The following is a 19,803-nucleotide window of genomic DNA, read 5'->3' as shown; positions in this document are numbered from 1 at the left end:
TCCATAACTTGAGTCTGAAGCCTTAAAACGCGGGCAAACCATGATATAATCATGTTTTCATCTTTGGAAAAATACGCATTTTTCTATCCTACCAATGACATTTTAAAAAGGAACATGCCTATTTCATCATTGGCCATTCCTACTTCATAGCTATCTTAGGTTTCCCTTTTAAACCATCTTTCCTAGAGACCAAGATTGGCCCAAGGCCAATTTGTTTACTCTATGCCAAAAAGTTAGTATTTCTCATTTCTCGGGCCCCAATTATCTAGAAAGCTTATAAAATGTCTACCTTGGAAAGACCAAGAAATAAAGATTTTAAAAATAAGGTTTCTCAGAGGAATTCTCAGAATGTTCAATCCAAGATTCTTTTCTGGTTGGAGAAGGGTGCACAGATAGGAATCATAAAAAAGAAAAGTGAGGAGTATTGTCTGCTTTGCAGCCCTAGGTGTACTTATTTTGTCAGTTCCCTCATGGTGTGAACCTGGTGTATTAAAAGGAAGAGATCTAGAAGTGAGGATCTCCTACAGCCTCCTTACACAACATGACCACAGTTATTTGGGAAACTTTAAGGAAAGGTCTAGAAGTTAGGGGCAGACCAAGGTCTCCTTTTGTAGCTGCTTGAGCCAGATGAGTATGTCAAAAGCAAAGAGGACCAACAGGTGAGTCTGGGATCCATATAAGGTGGAAGTTCAGGAGACTGGTAACCACTGAACACTTAGCCTATTTATACGCTCAGCTATCAGGCGAGACATAGAATTGCTAACCTTCCTTTATGATTCCTATTGTTGTCCCTCATTATTGAGTGTTGTCTATCTGTAGGTATTTTCAAGTGACCTGGGCTTAAGTTAGACTTTGTGGAAATATTGAATAATATTTATTTATCCTTTAACAGTTTGGAAATATCTCATATAGATAAATTTGCCATCCAGGTTCAAAGAAAAACCCAAGGCTTTTGCAAGGCGGGTAAAAACAACTTTGCTTCTGGGGCAAAAATCAGCTAAAACTAAATCACACAGAAACCCTAACAAAGTATGAGAGGAAAAATTTACCTTGGCAGAGGTATAAATGCTAATCTATGCAATTGTGTACTTGGGCCTGTAGATAAATGCCCCACAACTCTGAAGGTCTGAAAGTGGAAACATAAGAGAGACCTCTTGAACATCTCTTTCTGGGGCCTAAACTGTGTTGCCAAAGAGGGAAAAAAAAATCTTACAGGAAAATTATAGCATTCGCATTTGATAAAATAGGGAAGAAGACAAAAAAAAAAAGTAACTGCCACATCACATCCATATTGCACGTGAAATATTTTAAAATACTTAATTCTTTTCAACATGCTAAAAGGGATATTATCTAAAAGAATTTAATACACATATATTGTATTTTATGTATATGAACTGCCTATGAAAATAGTATATCTTCTTATCAGCAGTTGCAGAAACTAAACTTAAATCATATGTTGAAAAGCTGTAAATAAAATTAAAACGTTTCAGAACCTTTAGCAATTGTAGGAATTACTACTACCAGATCTAATTCCTAAATTTATCAATGTATTTCTTATAATAGATTTTCATACATTCAGCAGTATTTTCTCTTGTAAAAGACAGATTTGAGTTCAAACCTTGACTTTTTCTCATTAAAAATGGAGGTACTAGTAAAAAAATGTAGATATTTTACAGTTTAAGTAAAATTCTATAAATACTGTAGGTAGATAGGTAGCTAACTTCCTAGTAGAAACTTGGTACGCAATACAAGGAACTTGCTGCTAGTACTAAACTTAGCATATAGTATGAAGGATTACGGCATTGAGAAATGAATACAATTTCTTTACTGTCCTCAGCATAAATAAAATATACGGTAACAGACTTAAAAATCTCATCTTCTTGATGGGAAAAGGAGACTATAATTTAACATATTAACAGCAATATTTATTATTATTATCTTATCTTTTACATCTGTTTCAGTTATAAAATAATTTCTCATATTGTCTTAAGATCAAACTATTCTTCATATTGTCTCTTAAGATCATTTGCCTCCTGAACCAAACTCTCAGTTCCAGACGCAATCGAGTGTCTTGCAGTGGATGATGTGCCTCCTGAGAATAACCAGGAAGAAACAGTTTTTTTTTTTTTTTAATTAAAATTTTTTTTTTAGGTCTGAGGAAATTGAAGAGCTGTCAAGACAGCCAGGATTTGTGGAACCAGATCCTGGAGAAAAGAGGAGACTGAATTGAACTGCAACTGAGATGAACCCAACTTTCTATGCACCATTTCTCCCCTTGGGACATCTGTTGACTCTCAGCATAGGACAAGGATCTGGAAAGCCTGGCAGGAAACAGTCCTTAATCCACAAACTGAGGTTGCCAGAAAGAGATTTTAAAACCACTGTGACTAAAATGTACCTTAAAATAGATGAAAAGATAAAGAATTTCAACAGAAAATTGCAACCTATAAAAGAAAAGCAAATAAAAATTCTAGAATTAAAAAAAAATGCTAAGTTTGAAAACTCAATAAATGAGTTTGGTAACAGACTGGATATAGCTAAACAGAGAATTAATAGGGTGGAAGAAAAGTTAGAAGAAAATATCCAAACTAAAGTAAAGGGAAAAAATGATGGAAGATATACATAAGCAGACGGTTAATACATGCGACATAGTGAAATGGTCTAACATATGTGAAACTGAAGTAACAAAAGTGGAAGACAGAAAATGAGAAGAGAGAGAATATTCAAATACTAAGAACTTTCCAAAGCTGATGAAAGAAACCAAAGATTTGAGGAGCATTACAATCCCAAAAAAGATAAATAGCACAAATTAATAAATAAAAAATAAATCACAGTAAAACTGCTTAAAATGAAAAATAAGAATATTGAAAGAAAGGATACTGAATTTATCATTAGATGACCTGCACCTATAGAAATATCAAAGAAATTTCTGTAGGCAACAGGAAAATGATTTCATGCAATAACATAAAAATGAAAAAAGAACAATAAAAATTATAAATATGTATATACACTAAATTGATATATATACTGTTTAAAATAATAATAAATTCCTATGAAGTTTAAATGTATGCAGAATTAAAATTAAAATCCATGAGAACAGTAGAACAAAAAGCTTAGAAATAGAGACATAATTCTCACATTTTTTAGAAGAAGATAAAAGTACTTATTTATATTAAACTTTAATAAATGTTAGCTGTAGAATAATCACTATTTAAGTGGTAAAAGAATGTGTAAAGGAGAAATTGAAGCAATAAAAATGTTTGGGCCAGGCACAGTGGCTCATACCTGTAATTCCAGCAATTTGGGAGGCCAAGGTGGGAGGATCACTTGAGCCCAGGAGTTCTAGATCAGCCTGGACAACGTGACAAAACCCCATCTCCACAAAAAGTACAAAAATTACCTGGATGTGGTGGTGCATGCTAGTAGCTTCAGTTACTCAGGATACTGAAGTGGGAGGATCATTTGAGCCCGGGGGGCAGAGGCTTCAGTGAGTTGGGATTGCAATACTGCACCCCAGGCTGGGTGACAGAAAACATTTTTTTAATGTTTTATTTTTTTTCCTGCCTCAGAAAAAAAAAAAAAAAAGCAAAACAACAAATACAAAAAAAAAAAAAAAAAAAAGGAAACAAAAGATAACTTCCATCCCAGTCTAATTAAAATCCTAGCATATATTTTTATCTTTTTCAGGAAAACATCCACAATATACTCTGTTGTCAAGTTTGTGATGAAACAAATACTCTCAAAGATGGTTGCTGGTGGTCATACGAAAGCACAGAACCTCATAAATAAGGAATTGGTAAATTCCGACAAAATTGAACATGCATATACTCTTTAGCCTATTGTATCTCATTCTTTCAACAGTGGCAAAGAAAGGGAAAAATAAGATTTATTCTCTTTCCCCTATGAATTATTAACTCAGAATAAACAAAAAATGAAGAAAGTTTCTCAGTTTGCTATTAAATGTACAAGGAATAATAAGATTTAGTTATCATTAATTTTCAGCTTCAAATACAATTATAGATATGTTATGATTATGAATACCTAACATCATAAAGAGAAAATCAACCCAACCTTGTACTAACACTACATACACAATCTAGGAATAAAGTCTGAAGGTAACCAAACATATAGATTTAAGTACCAGAGGAACATGTTAAATAACACATTGGGAAAGCAATCAGCAAAATTGAGACCATGGCAAACTCTAAGGAGTAAAGGCTATGGCTTCATCAACAAATAAATTACAGCAGGAGAGAAAGAGAGAGAGAAAGGGAGGTGGGTCAGGGCAACCTGTAGATTAAAAGAGACCATTTGCAGTGTGCAATGTATTAATGGACTTTCTTCGGATGCTGATTTCAACAAAAATCTAGAAAAAACTCATGAGACATTTGAAGAAATGTGAACACTGTATATCCTTTTTTTTTTGAGACGGAGTCTCACTCTGTCACCCAGGCTGGAGTGCAGTGGCCAGATCTCAGCTCACTGCAAGCTCCGCCTCCCAGGTTCACGCCATTCTCCTGCCTCAGCCTCCCGAGTAGCTGGGACTACAGGCGCCGCCACCTCGCCCGGCTATTTTTTTTTTTTTTTTTTGTATTTTTAGTAGAGACGGGGATTTCACCGTGTTAGCCAGGATGGTCTCGATCTCCTGACCTTGTGATCCGCCCGTCTCGGCCTCCCAAAGTGCTGGGATTACAGGCTTGAGCCACCGCGCCCGGCCGAACACTGTATATTCTTTTACGTGGAATAAAGGTATTTTTAGACGTTTCCTTGTCTTTTAGATAATTAAAATTTTTTTTTTAAGATTCAGGGGTTACATTTTTAGGCTTATTATAAGGGTGTATTGCATAATTCTGGAGTTTGGCTTCTATTGAACCCATTACCTGAATAGTGAAAATAGTGCCCTACCCAATAGGTATTTTTTTCAACCCCTTGTCCCTGTCCCTTTCTCCCCACTTTTAGAGTTCCCTGTATTTATTGTTCCATCTTAGTGCCCATATGTACCCATTGTTTAGTTCCCACTTACAAGTGAGAACATGTGGTAGTTGATTTTCTGTTTCCACATTAATTCACTTTAATTCACTTAGGGTAATGGCCTCCAGCTGCATCCATGTTGCTGCAAAGGACATGATTTCATTCTTATTTATGGCTGCATAGTATTCCATGATGTGTATCTACTGCATTTTCTTTATCCAATTCATGGTTGATGGACATGTAGGTTAATTCCATGACTTTGCCATTGTGAATAGTGCGCAATAAACACATGAGTATAGCTGTCTTTTTGATAGGACAATTTATTTTCCTTTGAGTATATAGCCTGTAGTGGGATTGCTGGGTCAAATTGCAGTTCAATTCCAATTCTTTGAGAAATCTATATACTATTTTCTCCAGGTATTGAACTAATTTACATTCCCACCAACAATGTATAAGCATTCCCTTTTGTCTGCATCCTCACGAACATTTATTAATTTTTTACTTTTTAGTAATAGCCACTCTGACTGGTGTGAGATAGTATCTCATTGTGGTTTTATTGTGTATTTCTCTGATGATTAGTGATGAGCATTTTTTCATGTTGGCCCCTTGTATATCTTCTTTTAAGAAGTGTCTGTTCATGTCCTTTGCCCACTTTTTAATGAGGTTTTTTTTTCTTATTGATTTGTTCTTTATAGATTCTAGATAATAGTCTCTTGTCAGATGCAGTTTGCAAATATTTTCTCCCATTATGTAGGTTGTTTGTTTAATATGTTGATTTTTTTTTTTTTTTTTTTTTTTTGCTATGCAGAAGCTCTTTATTTTGATTAAGTCTCAATTGTCAATTTTTGTTTTTGTTGCATTTGCTTCTAAGGGCTTAGTCATAAATTCTTTGCCAAAATTCTTGTCAAAATTCTGGGCATTTTCCAATGTTCAAAAGAGATTTACTTCTAGAATTTTTTTAATAGTCTGAGGCCTTAATTTAAGTCTTTAATCCATCTTGTTAATTTTTGTATATGGTGAGAGGTAGAGGTCCAGTTTCGTTCTTCTTATGGCTAGCCAGCTTTCCCAGCACAATTTATTGAGTAGGGTGTCCTTTCTCCATTGTTTCTTTTTGTCAACTTTGTTGAAGATCAGTTGATTGCAGATGTGCAGCTTTATTTCTGTGTTCTCTATTCTGTTCCATTGATCTGTGTGTCTTTTTTTGTACCAGTACCATGCTGATTTGGTAACTTCAGCCTTGTAGTATAGTTTAAAGTCAGGCAATGTAATACCTCTGATTTTGTTCTTTTTGCTTAGGATTGCTTTGGCTATTTGGGCTCTTTTCATGGCTCCATGTGAATTTTAGAATACTTTTTTGTCACTCTGTGAAAGATGACATTGGTAATTTGATACAAATTCTATTGAATCTGTAGATTGCTTTGGACAGAATAGCCATTTTAATGACATTGATTCTTCTAATCTATGAATATGGAGTGTTTTTCCAGTTGTTTGTGTTATCTATGATTTCTTTCATCAGTTGTTTTTTGTGGTTCTTTTAGATAATGAATATTTATGGGTAAAATAATATGAAGCCCATAGTGTGCTTTAATATAATGGGGTAAAAGTGGATAGAGTCTGAAGGAAACACTAACAATCATGGGCTGATTATTACTGCAACTTGGTGAAGGACACATGGAAATTATTGTATCTATTCTTTCTAAATTTGTATTTGTTTAAAATTATCATTAATAAACAGTTAAAATGTAACGTCCTCTACCTTATAAAAATACATATTTCTGAGACAGAACCGTCACGATTTTTATTTTACGGGTGTGAGGTAAGAACCAGGAATTTGATTTTAGCTGGGGTCCCAAATGTTTCTCATGTACATTATAAAAAACATATGCTTTTATGACTCTCCAGCGCTTAAATTATAACATATAATTATGTTATAAAATAATAATTGGCATATCAATTTCTCATAATATTAAGGTTTATTTTTATCTTCACAATTAGACAATTGACATTATGTTCCTATTTTCTCTATTATTTCACTAGTACCATTTCTTTATCATCATAGATGTTCAAGTATTTATTTCTCTTGAAGAGAGTGTATGTTTCTTAGTCCAGAAGAGTTTTCCCTAAAATCCACAAAACAAAGGTGAGATGCTAATTTTTCCTAAAATACAGAAGACAAAAGCTAATGATATATACATCTCATAGATCAACTGCTGTTTTGCTTCAAACACTTAAAGAAAATATCACAAAACACACCATATTTATTTATTCATTTGTAAGCTTAAGAGTTTATTATTATTATTATTATTATTATATTATTATTATTATTATTGATAGAGTCTTGCCCTTTGGCCTGTTGCTCAGGCTGAAGTGTCTGCGCCACCATGCCTAAGTGTTTTTTTTTTTTTTTTTTTTTTTTTTTTAGTAGAAACAAGTTCTCTCTATCTTGCCCAGCCTGGTCTCGAATTCCTGGCCCCAAGGGATCCTTCTGCCTCTTCTTCCCAAAATTCTGGGATTATGGGTGTGAACCACTACAGCTGGCCAAGAGTTTATCCCTAATCCTCTGCTTTAAATAAATTTACAACTGCAAACTGGACTTTATTAGAAAATAATAAATAAATGAATAACGGTAATGATAAATACCTCAGAGCATCTGCTTTGGCAAGATCAGAACTTAAAATCTTGTTATATTTTGTTCCCCCATATGAAGATAGGAAGAAAAACTAGTAGGATGAAAAGGTTTCAAAATATGCATGTAAGAGTAGTAAGAGAAGGACAGAAAAATCAATCCAGGCATTTCATTATTCACCGCGAATTGCTTTTTTTCATTTTTTAATTTTTCTGAGACAGAGTCTCACTCAGTCATCCAGACTGGAGTGCAGTGGCGCAATCTTGGCGCACTGCAAACTCTGCCTCCTGGGTTCAATCAATTCTTCTGCCCCAGCCTCCCAAGTAGCTGGGAGTATAGGCCTGTGCCACCACACCAGGTGAATTTTTTTATTTTTAGTAGAGTTTGGGTTTCGCCGTGTTGGCCAGGCTGGCCTCGAACTCATGACCTCAAGTGATCCACCCATCTTGGCCTTCCAAAGTGCTGGGATTATAGGTGTGAGCCACTGCGCCTGGCCTATGGATTGCTTAAAAAAGTCAATTTGGGGTCTGCTGTGTACCAGAGCTACACCATAAACCATCTGCTGCTTTCCCTCACTTTAGGAAAGAGAAAAGCTAAAAACCATGCTTCAGAATTTAATGAAACATAGAAATAGCTATAAACTATAAAATCAAGAGCACTTTTAAAAATTATATGAGGATTCTTAGTTTTTAAGGCCATTTTGGTGATTGTGAAGGAGAAAATTCACCTGAGTAATTTTTAGTTGCCAAGTCCATCAGCACACCTGCTGCCATTTTGAATATTTGAATTTTATAGACATCTTTGGCCAAACCTCACACTGTATAACCATGGAAAGATGTTCGTTGTTCTTTTTGCTGTTTTGCAAATGAAACTCTTCTGTTTGCAATGTGCAGCTGGATACACCATTTATTTTCTTCTTGTATGGATAATATAAAACAAATAAGTTTAAATATTTCATTTACACAATAGCATTCTTAATTATGTTGTCACTTGTTTTATTTCCAAAAATTTTTATTTAAATATGATTTTTATAAATTCTTAGAAGTAATGTATTTGACCTCATTTTTGTCTTTAATATAAATAAATTTAAATGGCTACAATTTCTTGCTATTATCACCCCAAATTTGTTATATAATTATCAATTTATTGAAAACGAAAGAGTGCCTACCCATAATACTGTCTGGGAAAAATAACTCCATGGGGTTATGGCTCAGATCGATTTGGAGATAATGAAATGATGAAGCAGCTTTCATTTCTATCATTCACTCTGGGATGACTACAGAAGAACAGGATGTGTAGTCCTGTAGTACCCATCATAAAGATTTACACAAATTGTTCCTTTCTTCCAGAGTGCTGTTACTTTCCTCAATGTTACATACTGTCATTAAATTCTCCACCCTCACTATTACAGCTTCCATTACCACCCACATGGCACTACGGCTTTATCCATGGGTGGCAGATGTTATCACCATATGTCATCCGATCAATTTTCCATTCAAGGGTAATGTAATGTTTGGGGGAAAGCCAACTCACACTTTAGTAAAGGCTGTCTCTGTAGTCTTCACTAGCCGTAAATGTAAGCATCCTTTCAACTTACTGGCTCTGATATCTAACCAAAAATCAGCAGGGATCTTAGAGGCTCATTGCATGTTTCCATGTTAGTTGGGCTCTCTCTCACTATCACCTGCCAAATTGTTTCCTATTAAGGAGTTTGGCATTATTTTGTTTTCCTCTACTTTTATTTATCTCAGAATATTCTGGACAGAGCATCATTAGATAGATGAATACCAACGGAAAGTATCAGTCTTAGGTCTGGTGTATGAGGCTGTTACTGCTTGTTTATTTCTAAGATCTATAGCTCATCTCCTTGCCCCAGGAGCTGGCATTACTCAGAGAGTTTGAAATTCTTATTCAATATAATTCTAAGGGGCAGCCAAAGTAAAGACAATATCAATTTATCCGTACAGTTCTGATTTACTCACGTGCTCTCTCTTTCTCTTTCTGTCTCAATCCTCCTTGCTTTCTTCTTTTTTCTCCATTTTCTCCCAACTCCATTCTTAGTCTTGTTGTGGATTTGTATCTTTCCAATAGGTATTATTGAACATCTATTATTTGCCAATCTGTACCTTATGCTCTGCATAGTTAAGTATTAAATAAAGTGTAATTCATGTATGATTTCCAAATCTAGAAGATAAACCTTCAATTATTTTGAAAGCAGTCTAGTCTAATCACTGCATTTAAATGTTGGGCAATTAAAATGTGGAATGTTAGGGAGATGAGGAAGTAGAAACAATTACGTATTTTTATTGTTTATGAGACTGCCTACGTTTCAAGTACTCAAGCTGCCTGCAGTTTGGTGAAGAAACTTCTGTTTACATCAGTAAAATGTAAATTTGCACTTAAATTTTTAAAACTTGGGTTGTGTCCTTTTTCCATGTTTGTCTTACCAGTTTCAGATCTAAATCTCATGGTCAAACTCATTCAAAACCCCTTAATTCCAATGATCACTTGATTTCTCTTTCTTTAGAGGTTTTCCGGTCATTATGTATCTTTCTTGACATGTGATAACCAATAATTACTATGGCATTTCAGGTATAGAAAATCTACATTTTTATATAAAATCAGCCTATCCTTATAAAATTTGCATTAATACCTTTCCAGAAGACAAGTTGGCTGAGGGGATTTTTTTGGACAATTTGAAATAATGTATTTAGGAACCAGTCTAAAGTCAACCTTTTTCTGAATTACAATTGGTATTCAAACATCATCACGATTTAAAGTGTAAATTGCTTATTCTTAGCTTATAACTTTATATCTAATGAAAATCATCTACTATTTTATTGTTCAGTCATGCTAACTTCTAAAGCTATCCATAGTTTATTCTTGTTTACTTACAAATGTAGTAAGATCAGAAAACTTAGATATTCTACTGTTCTCTGGGAGGACACTGGTGCCTGCAATGCCAGCTACTCTAGAGGCTGAGTTGGAAGGATTGATGATTCCCCGGGGTTCAAGTCCAGCCTAGGCAACAGGATGAGACCTTGTCTCTTAAAAAAATTGTAAAAGAGAAGAACAGTTTGTTAACATTGTTTAATTTTTGTAAAATTAACAGCCTTATTTGTAGTAGTTTTTAGGTTCCAGTTGTTGCTATAGTCCACGATCCTCCTCCTTGTTAAGCATTTTGTTGGCATGCGTCTCCAGGGCAGGAAGTATAACTGCTGCTTAATTTGGTTCTCTACACATTGACCAATTCAGCACGCTACTTCCGTAGCATGTATGTATATATTATACTTTATATATAATATATATTTTATGCATGTTATTATTTAAAATAGAATTTTCAATCATTAGAATGGTAGCTCCACAAAGTCAGAGACTTGGTCTTGTATACTGCAGTACCTTAGCACTGAGAACAGTGTCTTCACATAAAAATGCTCAATAAACATCTTTGAATTCATACTTTGGAAGTGCATTGTTATTTTTATAGGCAACTAGTGAATAAATTCTTACTAATTTGCATCAGTACTTAAGTTATTTTATGAAATATCTTTGAGCATCTCTTACTGTCTGATTATCATGGTCTTTGCACATGGACATAGGCCATACTGGTGGTTTATTAGTCTCTCAACACCTCTGGGAATTTATAGCAGCATGCAAAATATTTTGGCCAGTTGTACCGAATTTTATCCTTGAGTTCCTACAAACATTTGGATGGTTGCCAACAAGATTTGTTGATCTACTTACTCCTCTGTATTGATTAGGTCAAGAGTAGTCTTAGTGCTCTTTATCATGTTTGGATTTGATACTTCTGAATCTCAATTTCAAAAACCAATTTAGGAATCAGTTAATGACTTCCTCAAAGAAGACTGGAATAAAAAATGATTTTTCTCTATTTTGTTTATATCCCTTGATATGTTATGAAACTGGAGATATTAAATAGTTCCACTGATCCTTCAGCTTATTTTTTTAACATATTTGAAGGTCTTAACTTTTATTACTTTGGTCTCTTGCAAGAGCCTTCTTGATTCTGAGTTATATAATTTTTGATGCATCTGTACTATTACTCCTTAAGATCTTTTCAATTCTACTCACTTGGCAAATTTCTGACTTTCAAAAATACAGGTTTTATTAAGATAGTCTCTTTGGACAGTTAGGTATGAAAAATTTTTATTTAATCATTTGGTCTGTGCCAAGCCTCATCTATTTTCTTAGTGGTCATTATATTATCCCAAAACCTTACTTCTACAGTTCAATGGAAGAAACTTCACTTTATTAATACATAAGATATTGAAACCCCTTCTTATTACAACCTGCTCTAATTTTGGAGTTTCTTAAAAGTTGGCCATTATTTTACTCTTTAGGCTTATTTCTATTTTCAGCTTTTTAAGAATATTTTATTATTTAATTTAGGATATTTTAACCTTTAGAAATTTTGTAATATTTCTCTTGTTATGAAAGATTTTTAAAGTCACTCAGACACACTCAGACAGTCTATTTCCTTTGCTTCAGGCAAGTGAGGCAACATGCAGCTGAGCTCCCGTGGCCATTGAAGGCCTGACTGTCACTACTCCTTAGGAAAGCATCTCCCTCTGCCAATATCAGCCTGTGATATTCCCATCATGTCACGCCTGTCAGATGAATGGTGTAAGGTAGAGACCTGCAGCAGCAAGCAAAGCTCACTTTCTGCCTCTGCTCCTATTCTGTTTATCTGAATTGAAAAGATGGTCTGGTAATGAGTGTGTTTGCTAGAAGACCCTTGTTCTGGGTATATATAAAGCAGTGTACCTGTCTCCATTTCTTTACATTCCATCCATATTTCCATCCACCACAGTCATCCTCGCTTACCCCAAACACTTCACTGAAACTGTTCACTGTCAATTCATCAAGAACCAAATTGCAAATTTCATGGGTGACAACAATGCTTCTAAAATTTGAGTGTGCTTGCGGATCTTGTTACAATGCAGATTGTGATTCAGTTTACTGGGGTGGGGCCTGAGATTCTGCATTAAAACCAGCTCCCATGCGATGTCTAACCTGGAATCAGTGGACTGCACTTTGAATAGCAAGGCATTAGCCCTCACCATAGCCTTTGATAGTTCACCTTCCTGAAATTCTCTACTCCTTTGGGTTTTGCTACACCATTCTCTCCTGGCTCTCCTCCTCGCTAACTGTTCCTCCTAAGCATCTTTTCTTCATTCTACTTTCTGCTTGTTCTTTAAAGGTAAGTAAATTCCCTGAGTTTCATTCTCAACTTACTTCTCCTCTTCCTAGAGTGATGATTCTCAAGTTTTAGTGTACAAAGGAAGTCAGCTGAAAAATGTTATCAAAATGGAGCTCCCTAAGCTTCATTCCAAAGATTCTGGTTCAGTAGGTATGGGGTAGAGTCTCTTAGTCTGCATTTTTAATCCTGCTAAAGATGTTTTCCTTTTTTTAAAAAAAAAAAAATATATATATATATAAATATGGCATACATAACCTCATATTGTCTTCATTAAACACAATGTATGCCATAACCTCATATTGTCTTAAACACAGTATTTATATACATTAATTAGTAAAAAGTTTGCTATAGTGAAGCAAACTAACATATCCATCATTTCATATAGCTATACTTTCTTGTTGTTTTTGTAGAAAGAGTAGCTGACATCTACTTATTTTGCATGAAACCCACAATACAATTTTATTACCTGTAGTTCTCATATTGTACATTAGATCTCTAGACTTGTTCATCATATATACTTATTTATGTATGTGTGTGTGTATTTATATATGTATGTATGTGTGTGTGTGTGTGTGTGTATATATATATATATATATATATATGCTTCTTTGTATCCCCTGACCCACATCTCCCCATACCCCCAGTCCCTGCCTCTGGTAATCACTGTTTTGTTCTCTATCCCTATATATTTGATTTTTTAAAATAAGGATTCTGCATATAAGTGAGACCAGGCAATATTTTTGTGTCTGGATTATATCGCATAGCATAATGTCCTCCAGGCTTATCCACATAGTGGCAAAAAGCAAGATCTATTTTTTAGGACTGAATAATATTCCATTGTATATTTATACCACATTTTTATCCCATTGTCCATCAATGAATGCTTAAGTTGTTTCGATATGTTGGCTATTGTGAATAATGCTGCAATGAACATGGTAATACAGACATCTTTACAAAGTTGTGATTCCACTTCCTTCTGAGTATATGCCCAGAAGAGAGATTGCTAGATCATATGGTAGTTCTATTTTTAATTTTTTTACAATCATCCATACTGTTTTTCATAATGCTGTAGCAGTTGACATTCCCACCAACAGTGTACAAGAGTACTCTTTTCTCTACACTCTCTCCAACATTTATCTGCAGACATTTTGATAGCAGCCATCCTAATAAATATGAGGTGGTATTTCTTAGTAATTTTGATTTACATTGCCCTGAGGATTGGTGATGCTGAGCACATTTTCATAAACCTGTTGTCCATTTTTACATCTTCTTTGGAGAAATGTCTATTCGGGTCTTTTGTTCACTTTGTATTGGGTTTATTTTTCCACTGTTAGATTGTGTGAATTCTTTATAAAATTTTTATATTAAACCCTTGGGGGCTCATTTATTTTCATTACTTTAACCAAACTCTAGATGCTGGGGGTTCCAAATTGAACCTGCACCCCAGCCTTATTTATGAGTTTAACTGGACTATTTAATATTTTAATCTGGATATCCAAAAAGTTCAAAATGTCCAAACTAATTTTGTTATTTTGCTCCCAAATCTCTCTCTCTCTTTTTTCTTTTTTTTTTTTTTTTTTTTGCTGTCTGAGATAATGGCACCATCATCTAAACAGAAGAATTCTGGTTAGAATTTGTGCCCAGCAAACACTTGCCTACAAGTCTCTATCTACAATCATATTTGACATAGAAATCACCTGGGAGAGCTTGTTAAAAATGCTGAGTCAGAAACTCCTCAAATGCTTATTCATCAAATCTGGAGGAGGCCCATGAACCTGCATTTTTTATAAGTCTTCCCCCAGTGATTCTGATGAAGAAGGCCCCGAACAACCACTTCTAAAAATGCTGTCTGTCCTAGGGATTCCTCCAGTTATTCCTAACAATAGGAACACAAAGGCTTTGAAAGCATTTTTCGCAATAGAGGACTTGGGGGTCGGAATAAGAGATAGTTTAATCTTCCACATAATCTTTAGCAGAGCCTCCTAAAGCTACTCCAAATAACAGTGCAAACTAAGTAAAATCAGTGCATTTCTATCTAAAGTTAGTGTCAGGTTAAGTCACCAGCATTCCCCTCCTAACAATATTGACACCCCTAAGCCCTTCCTGTACAGTTATTCCTGTACTAATGATTTGCCATCATGCCAGTAACTCTTAATACTTGCTTGCCCTCCCCTCTTATTTTACTCCCTTTGGCCTTATTCCCATGAGGACACATTACTGATTTAAGAAATTGAAGAGCAAGGCTTATAAATATCTCAGGTAGACAGTACATACCTCTATAGTGGTGATATCTACTGTTTATGTCTTCCTAAGGAAATTTTTCAGACCACCTCCACTAGAGGAAGCTCAGTTGAGAGAATTTTTATCATAAAGATCCCTGGCTTGTATTGCAGTATTTTAAAAATTAAGCTGTTTGAAACTGCAGATGAATTTGCTTTATTCCTTTAAAAAATCCTAATTTGGTGTTTTCTTCAATTGTCCTTTAATGCATGCTATGCCTCTAGGTTTAGAAGTGAAATTATTTTTGTTCAAGCTTATTAGAATAAAATTGGAGTTCAACTGGTCACTTTGAGGCATGGCAACTAAGTGACTGATCTCTTTTTAATCTTTAACGAGTTCTATTATTCACAAATTGATGGCATTTAAAGAATCTGAAGTAATACAAACCACATAACTTTGAAATATTTGAATATTCTAATGCTCAGAATGAAATATTTTTCATACTGATTAGGCCTCGAAACTGGGTTTGAAAGAAAACATTGTCAAACAGAGGTCGTAGTGCAAATCATACAAAACATAAAAGTAAAGGGTGTTGACTCATTTTAATTTTATCTCTTTGCAAACTGAATATGCATAGTGTCATCTTGATGTCCAGTCTCCCTCCTTTATCTGCATATCAAAATGTATAATGAGGAGGTACATTTTTCTCACTGAGAAAAATCAGTGGGAACTGAAAAACAGGCAATTTACCTAGGTTTTACTATGAGCATTTTGCTTTGATTTCAGGTAGGTGAGGCATTGATTAACTCTATTTTTCTAAATCCAAAGCAAGACTTTTTACTTCAGCTGAGGTCATCTGCAGACATTTTCCATAGTTAGGAGCTATTTTTTGAAACATCTTGCATCTCTGCTTTTCTCTCCATATTTCTTTTCTCCACTCCCTTCCTCTCTCCCAGCTGCAGGGATTCGTCCTCTAAAAGAGTGGAGGTGGGAGGGAACAAGGAGTGGGAGCAAAGCAGGGAGCATGAGCTAGAGAATGCCAGGATCTGGCTTTTGTTATTGGTTGGCTGCCGCCTGATGGATAGACGAGGGAGGAGTGTACTCTCTTCAGTGTGTTCTGACGGAGCCGAAGTACAGAAACCATATTTACAGGTAAGAGCAAAAAATAAAAAAAAAGAAAAGAAAAATCTTTTTTTATTTAAAAGAGAATGCTTCTCAGTTTTTACTGAAACAATTTTATACTAGGAAAATTATTCTGAGGACATTTTCCGAAAGTGTGCCCTTTTATTACTTGAGGAAGCTTTGCAATGAGCTTGCTGTTCTTTCTCTCTGCAAAACCCTTAGCTGATTAAAAACAAAACAAAACAATCACCAGAGGCATGTCTTATCCTAAATAACTTTCTATGCAAGTGTCATTGAAGCAAAATTAATAGATAAAATGAATCATCATGTGTCTCTTTAAAAATGTTTAATTCAAGCTTATGTTACTAGGAATCGCAGGAAGGATGAGAAAACCTCGGTAAATTCCACAGGTCCTGAGAAAATGGAGCCTTCTGTGAATATACAATATAAAATTTCATGTGGTGACTTTTATATTGACAATACAGTAAAAGGCTTAGGAAAACTATTTTTGCAGGTTATAGACTCTTTTAGCACTAATTTAGAATGAATGATTTGTGTGCATTTAAGCCCTTTTATTTAACTTACTCCTCTTGATAAATCTCATGTTGTTCAATAGTTGCATTATTTTATTCGGTAAACTTTAAGCTTACGTGATAATTAAACAATGATTTGTCTCTTTGTTAACTTACATGGAGCCATTTTTATTTTAAAGCACAGAAACCTAATTTTGAAGGATTAAACATTGCTGTAAAAAATAGCATCTTAACGGGCATGTTTCATCGGTAGTTTAATTTATCAGTCAAGCACAACTAGATAAGAATTCCATCAGAGCATTTATATTGTTGATAATATCTCTAGGCAATATTTTTTTTAACAACTTTACTAGTTGCTTATATCTCCTAACATGGTCCTTTATATTCCCTTAGGAAAAATAGGGACAAGTTCTAAGTATGTAGAATAAATAACATACTTGTAGTAAAAACAGACAAAAAAATTGAACTAGTTACTTTAATTCATAAATATAGGTCATTTAACTGTGGTAGAATCTCATTAAAATTGAGCTTTCAAAAATTATTACTGACTTGAGTACACTGGCAGTCAATTAATACCTGTTGATTATAATAATAAAAGTGTTTCAATAAGGTAAATAATTTGTTCATACATATTTTAATACCTTTTTGAATGACTCAAAACTAATAGGAATGACTATATAATTTCTAAGTATTTTTTACTATTGTTTTTCTTGTTTATTGTTTTTCAGATTTTTTTATTTATTGCACTTTTTTTGTTTGAGACAGATATTGTCTTTGAATAAACAGACACAAATATAATAGTTCTTGTAAAATTAAAATAAGAGTGAGAAAATTGCTGAATATTAGGTATGAATTATCTAAATGAGTGGAAAATTACCTTAAATTTCCTAAATGTACTAAATATAGTTAATAACACGCTTATATGGATAAGTGTCATAATGAACCAAGTAAGTATTCTGGTACGGTTTATTTTGAACTATTTCTGGATTTCAAAAATTATTACATAATACTGAAATTTTGGCATGTTTCTAATTATTGATGGATCTTTCTGATTTTTTTTAAGCAAAACAATGGTTGAAATTAATCCACCCCTCACCCCAAGACTGAAATGCAAGGTGATATATAAAACCAGATATTCATCTCCTAAAATGTTTTAAAGGAAATAAATCAATGCAGCTATATTTTTTAGAAATTATAAATTCTGAGTAAAGCTACCTCTAGGAATGAAGGGGAATTGATGAAAATTAGAGAGCAGAGTTCCACATGGTTTTAAATTATTCTGTTTCCTTGGAAACCAGCTGCTGCAGATGCATTTTGCTTTCTTTGGCTAAAAATATCACCCTTTTAATAATCACTAAGGGAGAGGACTGAATAAAACTAGAGTATATTGTTGCTGCTTTTTATAATTTCCTTAATGGTTCACATATTTTGGATGAAAAGTAGATAAACCCTTTCTCAATCAGCATTTCCTATCAGCCACTGGCAGACGTCTGCAAGTCTTAGAAAAATGAGACAACTGGGGTAGCTTTTACTGCAGAATCCACAGGAAGAGATAGAGAGAGAGAAAGAGAAAGAGAGAGAGAGACAGAGAGAGAGAATGTGTGCTGGAGTGGAGACAAGAGAGAAAAAAAAAGCATGAAAGAAAACAGTTAAGAGGTTACTGTCCAAGTGAAGGATGAAACAAGGCAAATGAAAACCATGTCAGGCTTTCAGTGAGAAATGGGAAGGCATCACCATTTTTTTTTCCTTTGGTACAAACATTTTTAAGATTTAAATGTAGGTTTTTAATGGAGCTCACTATATATAACCTTTTGTCCTTTTCACAACACTCTTTCCTTTTTCTCTTTATGTTTGCAGTGGTTTGCGATATACTGAATAATACAATAAAAAAGAAATATTTTTTAATGTATCAATCACTTTAATCATAAAAAGAAAAGCTTGATATATGTCCGGGCTGTGGATAGTGAGGAGCTTTCGATACACATTTTGACATTAGAATAAGAATTTTTAAACTTAATGCCCAAACCATGTTTTTTTAATGCAGTTATTTCCTTACCTTTGTAATCTATTTAATATAGATATAAAAATTACACATTCCAACAATCTAAAAGCTATTTGTGTTAATGTTAAGGTAATTAATTTAAAATTTAATATAAATTACTGTAAATGCACATATATCCTTTTTGCTTTATTTGAAACATTTTTGCTTCCTTTGAAAATAAACATTACTTTTGTGTAGTTTTTCTCTATAAAAAAATCACAATTATCATCATATTCTATCCTAGGCAATTCCTTAATTTAAGACATTTTTATTATAAAATTAGGTGCTTCAAAGGCAGCGCTGTCATCCCATACACATTTTTTCAAATCTCTTAGCTATTTGTTAAGAGGAAAAATCATCATAAAACTGTTACAGCTTTCCTATTATTTTTATTATAATTCAGATGAGATTCCTAACTCTATTTTCTCTTTACAACTCATTTAAATATTTGCGGCATATCATACTTTATTTTCATAGTATTCACCTTAGTCCCGTATTAGATTTCGTGTTAGCAGTATAGCAAATAAAGCACCACATGTTTAAACTATATACTTAAAATATTTAATATATAGCCAACATATTATTTAAAGTTAAATTAATTTGTCATGTCAGTATGTTGTTTTTCAAAAAAAGCTAGGATGGTGGGAAGTACTTCGTTTTTATCAATTAACATGAACAAAGCACTTCAGTGACAGCACTTTCAGCATAAACACTGATGACATTAAAGAGCACGCTAACAACAAATCAGATAGACTAGTAAATGGATTATGTGACCTGTGCAGATAACCCCTATTTAAGGCACAATCAAAATTATCAATGCATGTCAAGATCCTGAAGAGAATGCATTTCGTAGGCTTACTCTCAGCTACAGATAATTTAAAAATACAGCTTGTTAGTCATTTCTACTTACTGCTTCATACTTCTTTCTTTGCTAAAAGTAGCTTGCCAGAATTGTGGGTGGGTTTTCATGGCCTCTTAAAGTCTCACAAAATATACTAAAGAAAACAAAATGCTTAATTACTTCCCCTATAACATAAGTAGACAACTTTACATCTGTAATGGAAATATG

The 19,803-nt window shown here is 33.9% G+C and overlaps 1 protein-coding gene across 1 annotated transcript in view; it reads left to right on the top strand.

Annotated features, from left to right (window-relative positions):
• The first annotated feature begins 16,096 nt into the window (after positions 1–16,096).
• CSRNP3 (cysteine and serine rich nuclear protein 3) overlaps positions 16,097–19,803 on the top strand; it is a 266,956-nt gene continuing 263,249 nt past the window's right edge. The window contains exon 1 of the mRNA XM_033231264.1: positions 16,097–16,190. The gene's annotated coding sequence lies outside the window, so the exon portion shown is untranslated. The remainder of the gene's footprint in view (positions 16,191–19,803) is intronic.

Source organism: Trachypithecus francoisi, unplaced genomic scaffold (genome assembly GCF_009764315.1).
Source record: "Trachypithecus francoisi isolate TF-2019V2 unplaced genomic scaffold, Tfra_2.0 Lachesis_group13, whole genome shotgun sequence".
Lineage (NCBI taxonomy): Eukaryota > Metazoa > Chordata > Mammalia > Primates > Cercopithecidae > Trachypithecus > Trachypithecus francoisi.
This window is presented reverse-complemented; position numbering and strand designations above follow the sequence as displayed.